Source organism: Coturnix japonica, chromosome 1, assembly GCF_001577835.2.
Source record: "Coturnix japonica isolate 7356 chromosome 1, Coturnix japonica 2.1, whole genome shotgun sequence".
NCBI lineage: Eukaryota > Metazoa > Chordata > Aves > Galliformes > Phasianidae > Coturnix > Coturnix japonica.
In genome coordinates, this window is record NC_029516.1 from 57,168,069 (window position 1) to 57,180,472 (window position 12,404).

Below are 12,404 nucleotides of genomic sequence, written 5' to 3' on the forward strand. Positions count from 1 at the left end.
TTTTCTGAGGTGAAGCACAATTAAGTTTGACCTTCTTTGCTTAAATTAAAATAGGACTGAAATGAAGAATCTGAGTCATTCCTCTAATTTTACAGGCTCAATAGTAATCTAGCCATGCTATTCATTTAGAGAAACCATTAATTTTGTTATGTGGCTGAAACTAGAAGGCCTCAGCTTTCTTTCTCTCACTTTTCCCCCCTCGTTTTCCTCTTTGTCTGTGCACCTGTTTGCACCACTTTACCATCCCATTTGAAAAACTTTGGGTAATCCTTTGGCACTAACCCTGGTGTGATAATACTTGTGTTATTCAGAAGCATAATTACAAAGGACAACGCAGATAAAACATGTCTTTCACTTCTGCTGTGAATATGCCAGTTTTGCCAATCTTCAAGGTGAATGATTTCTAAAACCTCCTGTATTTAATGTTAATCTAAATTCTTCACACAGTGAAACTTCCAGCACCTTAGGGGAACTTGGTTACATTTGCCACATAAGAGTGAACACTAATGGTCAAAACTTTTACAGTAATTCTCTTAACAGCAGCACCTTCCTTACCACAGTCCTTCTCCACAACACTTTGTGAATCTTGATGCACGTGTTCAGAGAAAGATTAGTGTTAGGTCTTATTTTGTCAAGAGCAGCTAAATGCTGGGGCCAGGAAATATGCCAGTGGGGATACAAAAGCAAAATCTTTGATTACTGCATCATAATCCTTGGGCCTGGATAATATTATTAAAATCTAAATGTCACAGCTTTTACTTTCTTTCCATATTTTGGAAAGGACTTTAATTAAGTCTGAATAATTTTCCAGCTGCAAAGATGTTTGCTACTCACTAAATGAAGAAACCTCAACAGGACCTTATTAATATCATTCAGGTTCCTGATTTGGGAGAGGGAAAGTCAGCATCTCCACACCCCTTGTTTCCTTCCACTTCAGACTCTATCAGAAAGGGCCAAACTTTGCTCCATTTCATGTCCCATTGCAAATTTGGATTCACTGGAGCTAGTATCAAGGGGATTGTCCTAGTGGCTTGGGTCAATCCTAATTAACTCCAACCCAGTAACTGCTTTAGCTAAACTCACAAAAGCATTTGCATGAGTGACTTATGTGAGTGCAACTGTTGAAACATGAAACAGGGAGAGATCTCATTTTTGCAAGTATACTTTAAATTCTTTAGGGATTTTCTAGTTTAAAAAAAAAAAAAAAAAGGAAGTATTTTAAACCCTGCATAGGAGAAAACACTCATTAAAGGCCATACTCTCAATGCATTGCAGACTGGTGGCTACTGTTGTTTCACTGTCTTCTTCACAGCCACAAAAGATATTCCAACTAGTTTCCTCTGGTACAAGTCACCAGCTGGTAATAGCAACATGGAACTCATGGAGGGCTACAAAGCAAGAGAAATTACTCTGGATTCTCTTTTCAATTGCCTCTATGTTTAGAACCAGTTTTCCTCCACCATGTTATTCCATATAATCACAGGATAGACAAATGTTCCATTATGTTCTTATGTTATATTTTTCTCAGGGCGCTGAGCTATCTGGGGCAGGATACTTGTTCTAGTCCTCTGCTTAGCCCCAGACCTATGGCTAGGCCTGGTAAATAAGGAAAGAAGAACATCTAGTTTCTTGGTCAGCCCTCCACAAACTTCTCAACAAACTTTTTAGTACCAGGTGGAAAACTGTCATACAGCAGTAATAATTAGCCATGTCATCAACAAAAGATAAGGCAAATGGACGGGAAGGTGTACCTTTCCAGCTACATTTTTGCTCTGCACTACGTGAGTTTTTCCAAAGCTTCTCCCAGCTTCTCAGATTGTTTTGTAATAGCACCTAGCCTAAATCCAACTATGTGCAGCAGAGAATGATTCTCCATATACTCTTCAAAATGCCTGGTGAATCACAGTGATCATTTCCAATTCATGTGATTTTCTGCCTGAAGAAATGTGGTATTTCTTCAGTGACAACTGTTTGGTGTCAGCTAATCTGATTTAAACAAGATGTTTAGTGTTCAGATCAAATCTGTGGACCAGGAGTTTGTACATTACAGGCACGGATTTGAAAAATAAACATTTTTTTTCTTGCATTGCAACTACAGCACAATATTTTAAAGATACTTACAAGCCTTTCAGTCAGTGTCAATATAATAACACTTCCACTTTTGGACTGTGACATCCTATCCTCTGAATCATTTACCAGTCTTGTGTACATAATGTGAACTGTCAGCCCACAATGAAAAAGATAAAAACTTTGTGGAGGTGTTAAGTCTTCTCTGTCTCTCTACACAGATGCATAGAGGATGAAGAGGATGCCTGGTGATCCTTCTGTGAGAACTGAAAACAGAAACTCTTAATACAGTAAAATCATAGAATCATAGAATGAATTAAGTTGGAGGAGACCTTAAAGCCCATCCACTTCCAACGCCCTTCTGCAGGCAGGACTGCAGTGGAGAGAAGTCCTAAAGAATCTGCAGGGTGCTTTCTGAGGCAACTCAGATGTCATTGGTTGACCAAGATAGACAGCCTGGAAGATCGATGTTTGAGGTCATGTTCTGTACTGATGTACACTTATCATAATGAGTGAAAATTTCATTTCTTCCACTCATATTCATAGTAGGATATAGAATTAATTTCAGCATCTTAATAAAGACTATCTAGGTTTGCATCCCAGTGTTCATGAAATCCTGAAATGCAACAAATGTTGAACACAAATTGTTCACAGCAATTCAGTGAGGAGCTTTCCAAGGTCAAACAAGGCTAACATCTTCCAAGCAAAGAGGAGAAAGATAGACTTCTCTCCCTACACAGGTTTCCCACATGAAGGACAGAGGTTACTTTGTGAGTGGACATATTTTCAAAGTTTCTATTTAATTAGGATACTTTCCTAACTGCTTGGCTGCTTATCAGAATCTTGATATCAGGATAGAAACTGGGCAAAAATGCTTCTGGAACAAACCTTATTGTGAGAGATCCCTCATTCCCTGGTCCTAGCCAGCTGGAAATACCTTGAATAGCCTCTTCAGTGATATTTTGGTCTCCTGCTTTTGGACCCAGCTGAAACCAGGAAGTGCGGCAAAACCATAAATACCATTAAAAGACAGAGAGGGAGAAAGATTAACCAGATTTTGGCAAACCTCCAAAATTCTGCATTTCAGTTTGGGGCACAGGTTCAAGCTGGTTTTCCCGGATCAGTTCATCTACCTCAGTTATTTCCTGCTTTCACATGGTATAAAGTGCATTTGCTTATCTTTTACTCCTTTGTACATCAAGCACTACTCATACTCCTTATGCATCAAACCATATTTGTGCAAAAAGAGTAAGAGGACTAAAATCATGGCAAGACTCCACAGCTAATTTGGAATAAGAAATAGTGGGCGGCACAAGCTGATTCCAGCTGCAAGGGGTTATATGGAAATAACCCTCTCCCTTTTTCAAAGTCCTGTCCCATGTAGCATGTTTGTTCATTAATTAGAAATTATCATATGCATTATTGATCACAAATGAATAGCAAAATCCATTGTATAGGCCTGCTGAGGGAAGAAAAAAATGGAAAAAGAAAAAACTGAAGGGCCTGTGATTTTTGGGATGGTTCTAAATGGAGAGAGGGGTGAGGAGGAGACCATTCCTGTTCATCTGCTTCTGATAACAGCAGGAACATGGCAGAGCAGCTACTTACCATTTGGCTTTTTGGTTTATAGCAACTGTTCAAATGCCTTTTGAACACAAATGTGAGTACTCTCCTAAACAGAGTTTAGTGAGCACTACTACTTTACAAGATCAGTTCTGCTCAAGCACTGAACAGCTCCTGCAAGGACTCAGTGTCTTCAGTACTCAGCCTGGTACTGCAGCATAAGGCACTGGCACAATATTCAAAACTGTCTTGTAAGGTCATCTGAATGGGATACTGACCATGCTAGAGTCCAAAGGGTGCCTGGGAAACTGTGGTCACAGACACACAAACCACTGCTATAAGAATACACAGTGAAATAGACCAAGAAAACATCAACAAAATACAGCAGATAGAAAGCAGGGTATGATTTGTCAGAAATGATTTTCAGGCAAATTTATGTACTTTTCCTTTTTTTGGGGGGGGAAGGGAGGTGGAGGGGGAATAAAGTGAGCTGCATGTCCTTTAGAAACAGTGCTAGTATTATTCATGCTTCCAACCAAACCACTTAAGCTGCAGAACCTTCACAGTAACACGAGTGTAAGAAAAAAAAGCCCAAAAAACAAACAAAAAAAAACCCCAATAACAACAACAAAAACAAAAACCCAACCAAAAACCACTTACTTCCTTTTTTTTTTCTCCCTGAGTATTGACATTCTTGTGCAGTATTAGGAGAGCTAATTTAGCTTCCAGTTCTAAGAATTTTTGAATCTATAGCCAGTAATTATTTGCATTCAGGGGTACAAAAGAGGAAAACAAAGCCCACAAATTCTAGCACATTCATGTGGGATTGGGAGTTGAATTAGGATCCTCACACCCCATTGAATTATCGGCCCCCCTATTAGAGCCTTATTAAAATGGTAATGATTATAATGCCAGTCATAGGCAGGCTGTCGCACCTGTCAAAAAAATACCCCGATTATCCTGTTCATTCAACTGTCTGGCACTCGAATCCCTGTCTCAGGTTTACTATTCTGTGAAGTTTTTCTTTTTCTTTCTTTTCCCCCACCCTTTCTATGAAGAAAAGCAAAAGATACAAGAACAAACACTTCCACAAAGGTGATTAAAAAAAATCCCCTCTAATTTAGCATATCTACTACCCATTCGGCATTACGGTCTCTACAACAGCGATCTGAGGAAATAGATACTATTTCACTGGATTTCTCGATAGCGAGGAAAAATACAGAGGGCTACACTAAAGCTCTCTATAAAAAGTAGTATTTTAAGAACAAAAAGAACAATTGTCCTTCCCCCTTCCACACACACGCATACACACACCATTTCTACACACAGCCAGGATTATATTACTCAGAGCAGTGAAGTCTTTCTTCATACACAAAATAAACACCTCAGATGGTTTAAAGAAGCCGTTCTCAAAGGACCATCATTAGTCTCTGTTCACAGATTTACTGAGGAAGAAATTGTATTTATTCATTTTCTCCTTCTAAATTAGAGAAAATAAAATTCAAAATAAGCAGCACACATCTTGGGTGTAATCTTGAACATACATTCAGTAAAAGTGCACTGAGGCTTGGAGCTTTCAGTTTTAAATCCTGGAGGGATTATTCCAATCGCAGTTGTTAACAGCAAGAACAACAATAATTTTAATAATAATGACACAACAGAAAGATAGTTGGCTTCCTTCAAAGTGAAAAACAAGTCAAAATGGCACACATGGGTTCCTGAGGATTTTAGCTGATTAGGTGGAGAGAAGACTAAATATTTTCTATCTTACTCAAAGGATGCCTTTCCTCTGTCCTCTATCACAGTTGTATGAGTTTGTCAAATACCACAGTATAAAAGAATGCCAGTGGAAGAGCGTTTAGGGGCTGAATGCCTTCAATAGCATCCAAGACAGATGCTGTGTCACTAAGTGCCTGGGACTCTTTGGGATGTGGAGCAACCAACAAAAGGCCGCTTGGGTTCTGTTTGTTTTGGTTTGTTCCAGAAAAATATTTTTGATGAAACATAAAAAAGCTGGGATTTTCTTAGCACTGGGAATAAAGAAATGTGTAAGAGCTGTGTTAAGCTGCGGTCAGCTCCTAAGCATGTGAGGCACTAGATTTTATCCTATTTTCACCAAAGCAAGTAGAAAAAAAATACTTATATTTAGAAGCTGACCTATTAACTTGCGTAATTATTCCCATTCTAAGACAATAGGGGTTGTAGCAAGACTTCAGCAAAAGCAGCCCCAAATGCCATTATTATTTGTTTGCTGTGATCCTAAATATATGTTTTCTGATCTCACAACAGCTCAGAGAATATTTCGTAAGGTGAAAGGGAACAGATTGCAAAAGGATTTTTTTTTTAGTAGGGAGCAAGAAGTGAGCAGAGAATTGAATAAAAGAAATAATCTAGCAAGCTGTGTGCAGTTTGCTAAGTAACACCTTCTCTGTCTAAACACTAATAATTGTATTTTTGGACCTGATGTTCCTAAGTATTCTGTTTTCTCCTTTTTTAAGATGGCAAATACTCAACAGCATGGATGTATGCTGCTTGTTCATTGCCTGCAAAGGAAGAATTTTAAGAGAACTTTGATTTCTTCAAAGAGACAGTGATTCTTCTTTTAAAAACCCAGTTATCTCTATGGAAGGAAAGCTAGGCCAAGCTTAAGCCCTTCTGAAAACCCTATCTTATATATAAACACAATCATTTCACTCAAAATCCCTCAATGTCCCCATAGTCACAGATGTCTGAACAATCTGGTCAGACTGTGAGAAATAAGCAACCTACAAGTTTTTTGACTCTCCACTCCTAATTTTGTAGAATGAACATAAGGCTGATGCAGCCTTCATATTAAGTTCAAGTTCAAGCAGCTTCTAGGTCACCTGAACTTTTGCAGAATGTTAAGAAATGCGCTGAGACCATACCACTAACTTAACAGCACATGCTATGTAGATGTTACTATTATGTTACTATTTACTTTCTATTCTCACCTTAAATTGCCTCTGCTGACTTAGAGAGCCCCCCCCCCCTTTCCTACACAAACTGCTGAAATTCTTGCTCCTTCATAGTATCCTTGGGAGAACCACAGAGTTCAGACTGATTGGGAGAAGCTGCACATTACAAAGGGAACAAGAGAAGCTACACCTGCAAGTAAGAGTTGGATGGAATGAATGCAGATGCTGCCTGTATTTCTGAGGATGGAACACAGCTTGGACCTGGTAAGAACAGCTGAGGCAACAGGACTTTGAATGGTTCCTCCAACACAAGTGCAGGGAGAGAGCCCCTGGGCAAGAGAAGACAGAAAACAACAAGGGTGCACTTCATCTCATGTACTTCAATCAAATAGCTACAACAAAATTCAGCAGAAAACTTCTGAAAGCATTACCAAGAGAAAGCTTAAATGTATAAAACTCCACCATAGCAATGGAGACAAACAGTTCCACTGGGGGAGCAGGGGGTTGAGATCACATAAAAAACATTTCACTTGCCTAAAATTTGCCTGCAATTGATTAAAATGCAAATGTTCAAAGTGATGCTTCAAGTTGCATCATCCTTTCAGGCATTTTCCTCCTTGAATTTCACCAATATTCATGTGATTTTGTGGATTCTCATTTTGAGTGAATGAACGTTCCCACCCTTTGTGGATATGGTAGCTAAAGAAACTACCCATTCGTTCAAAAAAATTCTCAAGCAGAAACAGGCCACCCACTAATTATTAGTCAGAGTTACCAGTTAAAAACATAAGGGGAATCTCGTGAATGGAGGGCAGTGTGCATGTTTTATTAGTTTGAACAACTGAATAGATGGATGAAAGATAAGGTAATGATTTGTGACAGGGGTCCAAAATTTAATTTCAACAATTAAATTATCCTTCTAAGAGATCCCCAAGGAAATCTATTAAAATACCATCTTCCCCTAACCCCAAAGTACACAAAAGCTGCCTAGTAACTGTCCAGTATCACTTCCTTTGTGACATGTTGGATGATTCCCAAGACAAAAACCATATGCGGTTCAATGAATGGTAGAGCAATCAACAAGGAAAGGCTGTTCTTTAAGTTACTTGCTCAAAAAGGAAAAAAAGAAGAAGAAAGAAAAAAAAGTAAGAAAGAAAAAAGAAAAAAAAAGAGAAATAAAGAAAAAGAAAGAAAAAAGAGAAAAGAAACTAACAGCTATGCAACACAGTTTGCTCTAGAAAACATAGGGTTTGTTTTTGAACAATTTGTTTTTCACTGGATAGTCAAAATTCCAGGTCTTAAAAAGCAAGATTATATTCCTAGAAAGTATGAGGAGAAATGAACTCCTGAGGCCATGAAGTTTCTGCACCCAAAGGCAATACCCTGTGTTCATAGGAGCATGCAGCAGTGAAAGCTGGATTGGCTCATGCTTGTTCAAGAGATTAACCCTTTTATCAGTTCTCTGATGTTGAAGCCTATGCTTTCCCTCTTCTCACCACTTTACAGCCTCCTTACACTGTTGTTAAACCTAAGGTTAGCTCAACAGTATAAACATTGCTATTTAAACCCAGAAGCTCCATCTGTGAAGCATGAAAGAGATATTCACAAAAGAAGGTAGAAGAATGAACTTCTGCAACTTTAACACTAGTTAAAGGAGGTTTTTACTGGACTCTAAATGGAACAACCTAAAAATAATACTTACTTATACCCAAATGTGGAATATGAAGCAAGATACTGAGCAATACAAGAGCCCACAGAATCATAAAATCATAGAATTGCCCAGGTTGCAAAATACCTTAAAGATCATCAAGTCCAACCACAACCAACTACAGTACTACCCTAACTAACAACTCTCTGCTAAATCATGTCCCTGAGCACCACATCCAAACAGTTTTTAGACACATCCAAGGACAGTGACTCAACCACCTCCCTGGGGAACCCATTCCAGTGCATAACAACCCTTTCTGTAAAAAAGCTTTTCCTGATTTTTCCATGTGACATCTCAGGTGCCCAATATATTTACCAATTAATTACGTATCTATTGATGGCAAGAAACGAAATCATGGTGCAGAAGAGTCATTTTGAAATACCAGTTTGAGATGTAATATCAGAAAACAGTATCAAAGTATTGATGAGATCAATATATCAATATCAGGAAGGAAACTTGCCTCCAGCCAGTTAGTCCATAGTTCAGAAAACTTCCCTATGTGCTATTTTTTTTTAATTTTTTTTCTCTACTCTCATTCAAAATTATTAAAATTTTCTTTTCATTCATCAGTTCTATACAGCAAAACATTCTTTGTTCAGATGTGATTTTAAGCTATGAATAAAAAGGTTTTCTTAACAAGAAAACTTCACTTTGGGAGGCAAGCACACCTCTCAGATAACTGCTTTGTTCACCTGTAAACCTCAGACCTGCAAAGATGTAGACATTCACATCACTTTCCCTGTATTTTGCTTCCATAAAACAGAATTCATCCCAATGTAAAGAATTTTAAGCAAATGAGCAGTTTATGTCTAGGCAGATGCATGCAGTTAAGACTTCACAGGACTTCGACTGGAGAAAAGTTGCAGTATCTGGTTTCAGAAGACTACAAGAAACTCTGAAAGGAGCCTTGCGAGAACCACTAGAATTTTTTACCTATCCAGCCTTGCACATTTAATTCCAGGTCCCAAAATCTATGCAGCTTATCTTCATTCTCATAATTCAAAAACAAAAAGAACAAGAGAGACTATTTACATACCAAGATTTGCTTTCTCTTATGGAAAACCTCAAACTTCAAGAAAATCTGAAGAAATATTAGAGACAGCTATCCATACATTTTTAAGATATAATTTCCCCTTTGTATAATTATTCACAATTCTGAAGCCAAAACCCCAGATCTGAACAACTGCCCAAACCCCTCTTTGGTCTGGCCCCAAGTGTAGTTAGCATTCAGTTCAGAATAAACTGCTTTGATTCTGAAAAGGAGCAGCTACCTCTTTCATAAGCAGCTTTAGAGAGGAGGATAAAAAAAACTAGGAAGAAAAGAAAAAAGAATTCTATCCTTGAAAAGCTTGAATACATATTTATTATTATGGCACAAGTGACCGAGACCAAAATCCTCTTACCAAAGTCAAGATTTTGGTCATAACTGATAATTCGCTCCACAACCCAATTCTGCACATGAAATTCTCCGAAGCTGCTGCATAAGCTCAGCAACTTAGTGGTTTCCTGTGCTAATAGGTCTGAAGATTCCTGAGTACTTGATACTGTACATGGATATTCCCATTTAATTCCCAGTTGCTGAAATGATTACACTTAAACCTGCTGAGATTGCTTGCTGTGAAGTTCTTCTGATTAGCCTGTCTGCAAGGCTTGACAATACATGTCCCTTGTGTATGTCTACCCAATCAGCCACATGCAAATGGAGGAAGGTGGAATTTCTGGACTATGGTTTCCTGTTTAGCTATTGTGGTTCCTATTCCTGCCTGCTTTCTTCTCCTACATCTTACAGAGCTTCAGCACCCAACTCAGGACTGCAGATGACCCAGAATGACAAATACTCTCTGTCCTCAGAAGTGCAAAGTTCAGTTATGGATGTAGCTGCGACTCCCTCAATCAACAAACCCCTACACAGAGGCCTCTGTTAGATGAGACTTTGACTTCATGGTATTTATTTTGCTCTGCTTCATAAAGATTTTACCACCAGTGATGACTCACCCAACAGTTATACATGGTAACTATTAGGACAACTGGAACTGAAGGGTTTCATGCTTTTGATTCCTCATACACCGCACATGAATGAAATCAGCGGAATTGCTTTAGTCTAGTTTCAAATTAACACCAGATCAGGCTCATAAATTTATTCCCAAACTACAAACACCAGTGAGGCATATTGCAGGCATTTGTTTTTGTTTGAGTATTCCATCCTTACACTACAGGAGGCAAAAAAAAACACCTGCCCTGTTGCAATAGTAGTTGGGTGTAACTTTACTGAAATCAGGTGAGATACAAACAATAGATAACCCCAAATTATACTTAGCTCGATTTTAGTGTTGTTCTCTTCTGCATTCAGTAGGTCTTAATGTGCTAACAGGACATCTGTTTTTATCAAATTAGCGGTTTGTGACAATCTTTGAATGGCAATGATCACATTAAAAAAAAAAAGAGGCCTGAAATGTTCACATTATTTTCCATTAGCTTTGCTGATGGAGAGAGGTACAGATCCCTACTCAAAACATTAAGAGGAAATGTGTTCGATAGGTATGCAATATCATTTGGGGTTTTTATACCAGCCCAGGCTGTATGGTAGGTTCTATTTTATAGGGAAAAAAAGAATAAAGCAATTATGCTTATGTGTTTATTTATTTTTTCCATTTAGATTATTGTGAACAAGTCAACAAGAGAAATCTCCAGTCAAAAGATTGCGTGATATCATAAGTTTCCAATTAATCCTATAATAAAATCTTTCTGACTAGGACACGGCCAATGGTCCTTACAGAGGCAAAATCAAGACAAGGTAAAGTTCAGAAAGAATACAAAATTAGGAAAAAATGGAAATGTCTGTCAAGTTCATTGTCAGGTCCTGTGCAAACACCTGATGATACTATTATGCATTAAGATCACGGTATACTATTTCCACATCACCCCACATGGAGTATTAGGGTGTATTGAGAATGTCTGAAGAGCAGCCAGCACACAATAAATTAATGCTTCCCCACAACTATTTAGCAAGCATTCAAGAAGGTGCAATTCAGCCCAGCCATTTCAGGTATAAAGAAAGTGCCATTGTAAATGTAACACACAAAATATTAACCGGATCTTGCACATTCTAGCTTTGATTCTCACCTCTGACCTTTACTATCTGACCTTGGTCAAGTCATTTTATCTTCACATCTCAAATTTCCAGTTGTAAAATATCCACTCACTTTCCACGTGCCCATCTTATTTTTTGAATAAGGATGAGAAGGATGAGGTCTGTCTTTCAGTATGTTTTTGTGCAGTGCTTAACACAACACGAGCTAAACACTGGTCTAGTCCAAAAACCAAGCAGCACTGGAGTATTTCCAGTGGGCCTTTTGCCAATCACGTTTCCTGTAACCAGGAAGAAATACTGGCTATTAGCATGAATGGAAGGAAGAGACAAGGCTTGGGGAGTTTTGTGAGGGGCACCCCATTCCTGAGCCTCCCAAAGTCTGCTTATACAAGAGCTGTTGGTGTCTCCTTGTGAAGCCAAAAGACCTTTTCCAAGTCTGTCAGCCAAAAACATGATCACACTTTTTGGGACACACCTCCATTTCCCCAGTTGCTTTTTTTCTCCACCTCTAGTTCCAGTGGCTCTCTCATCATCTCTTATCTCCCCTCCACAGGATCTTCTCTTGTTTTGGCCAGAACAGTATTGGGTTTTATTTCCTCTTCATTCCCTCCATCCAGTCCCTACACCCAGACCCCTCCCTCCCCCCAAACTACCATTCTGAGCATTTGAAACAAAAGTTTAAACTTCAGAAACTGTATTTCACGGGTATTCACACATTATGCCAAAACTATGGCCCAAAAGTTTGGCGGGTAATCTCCCCAGAATTCGTGAGCTGATGATGAATGGCTGTGAAGCCTTTGTGATTGCTCAGGCTCCATTGTTGCTGGAACAATGGAGGAGGACACAAGTCTGGCTCAGGAGAGCAACGGATAAAACTGTTGGGGAGAATGGCGGGCTCCTGCCGACATGACCACTTGTTGACATTGAAAGGATTCAAAAACAAGTGAGCAGAAACAGAAACGATTCTGTTTGGTGAGGCTATTAGTTGCAACGTGTGGCACTGGAGCGGTCACTCCTGATGTGTTTCCTCGCTAATGAG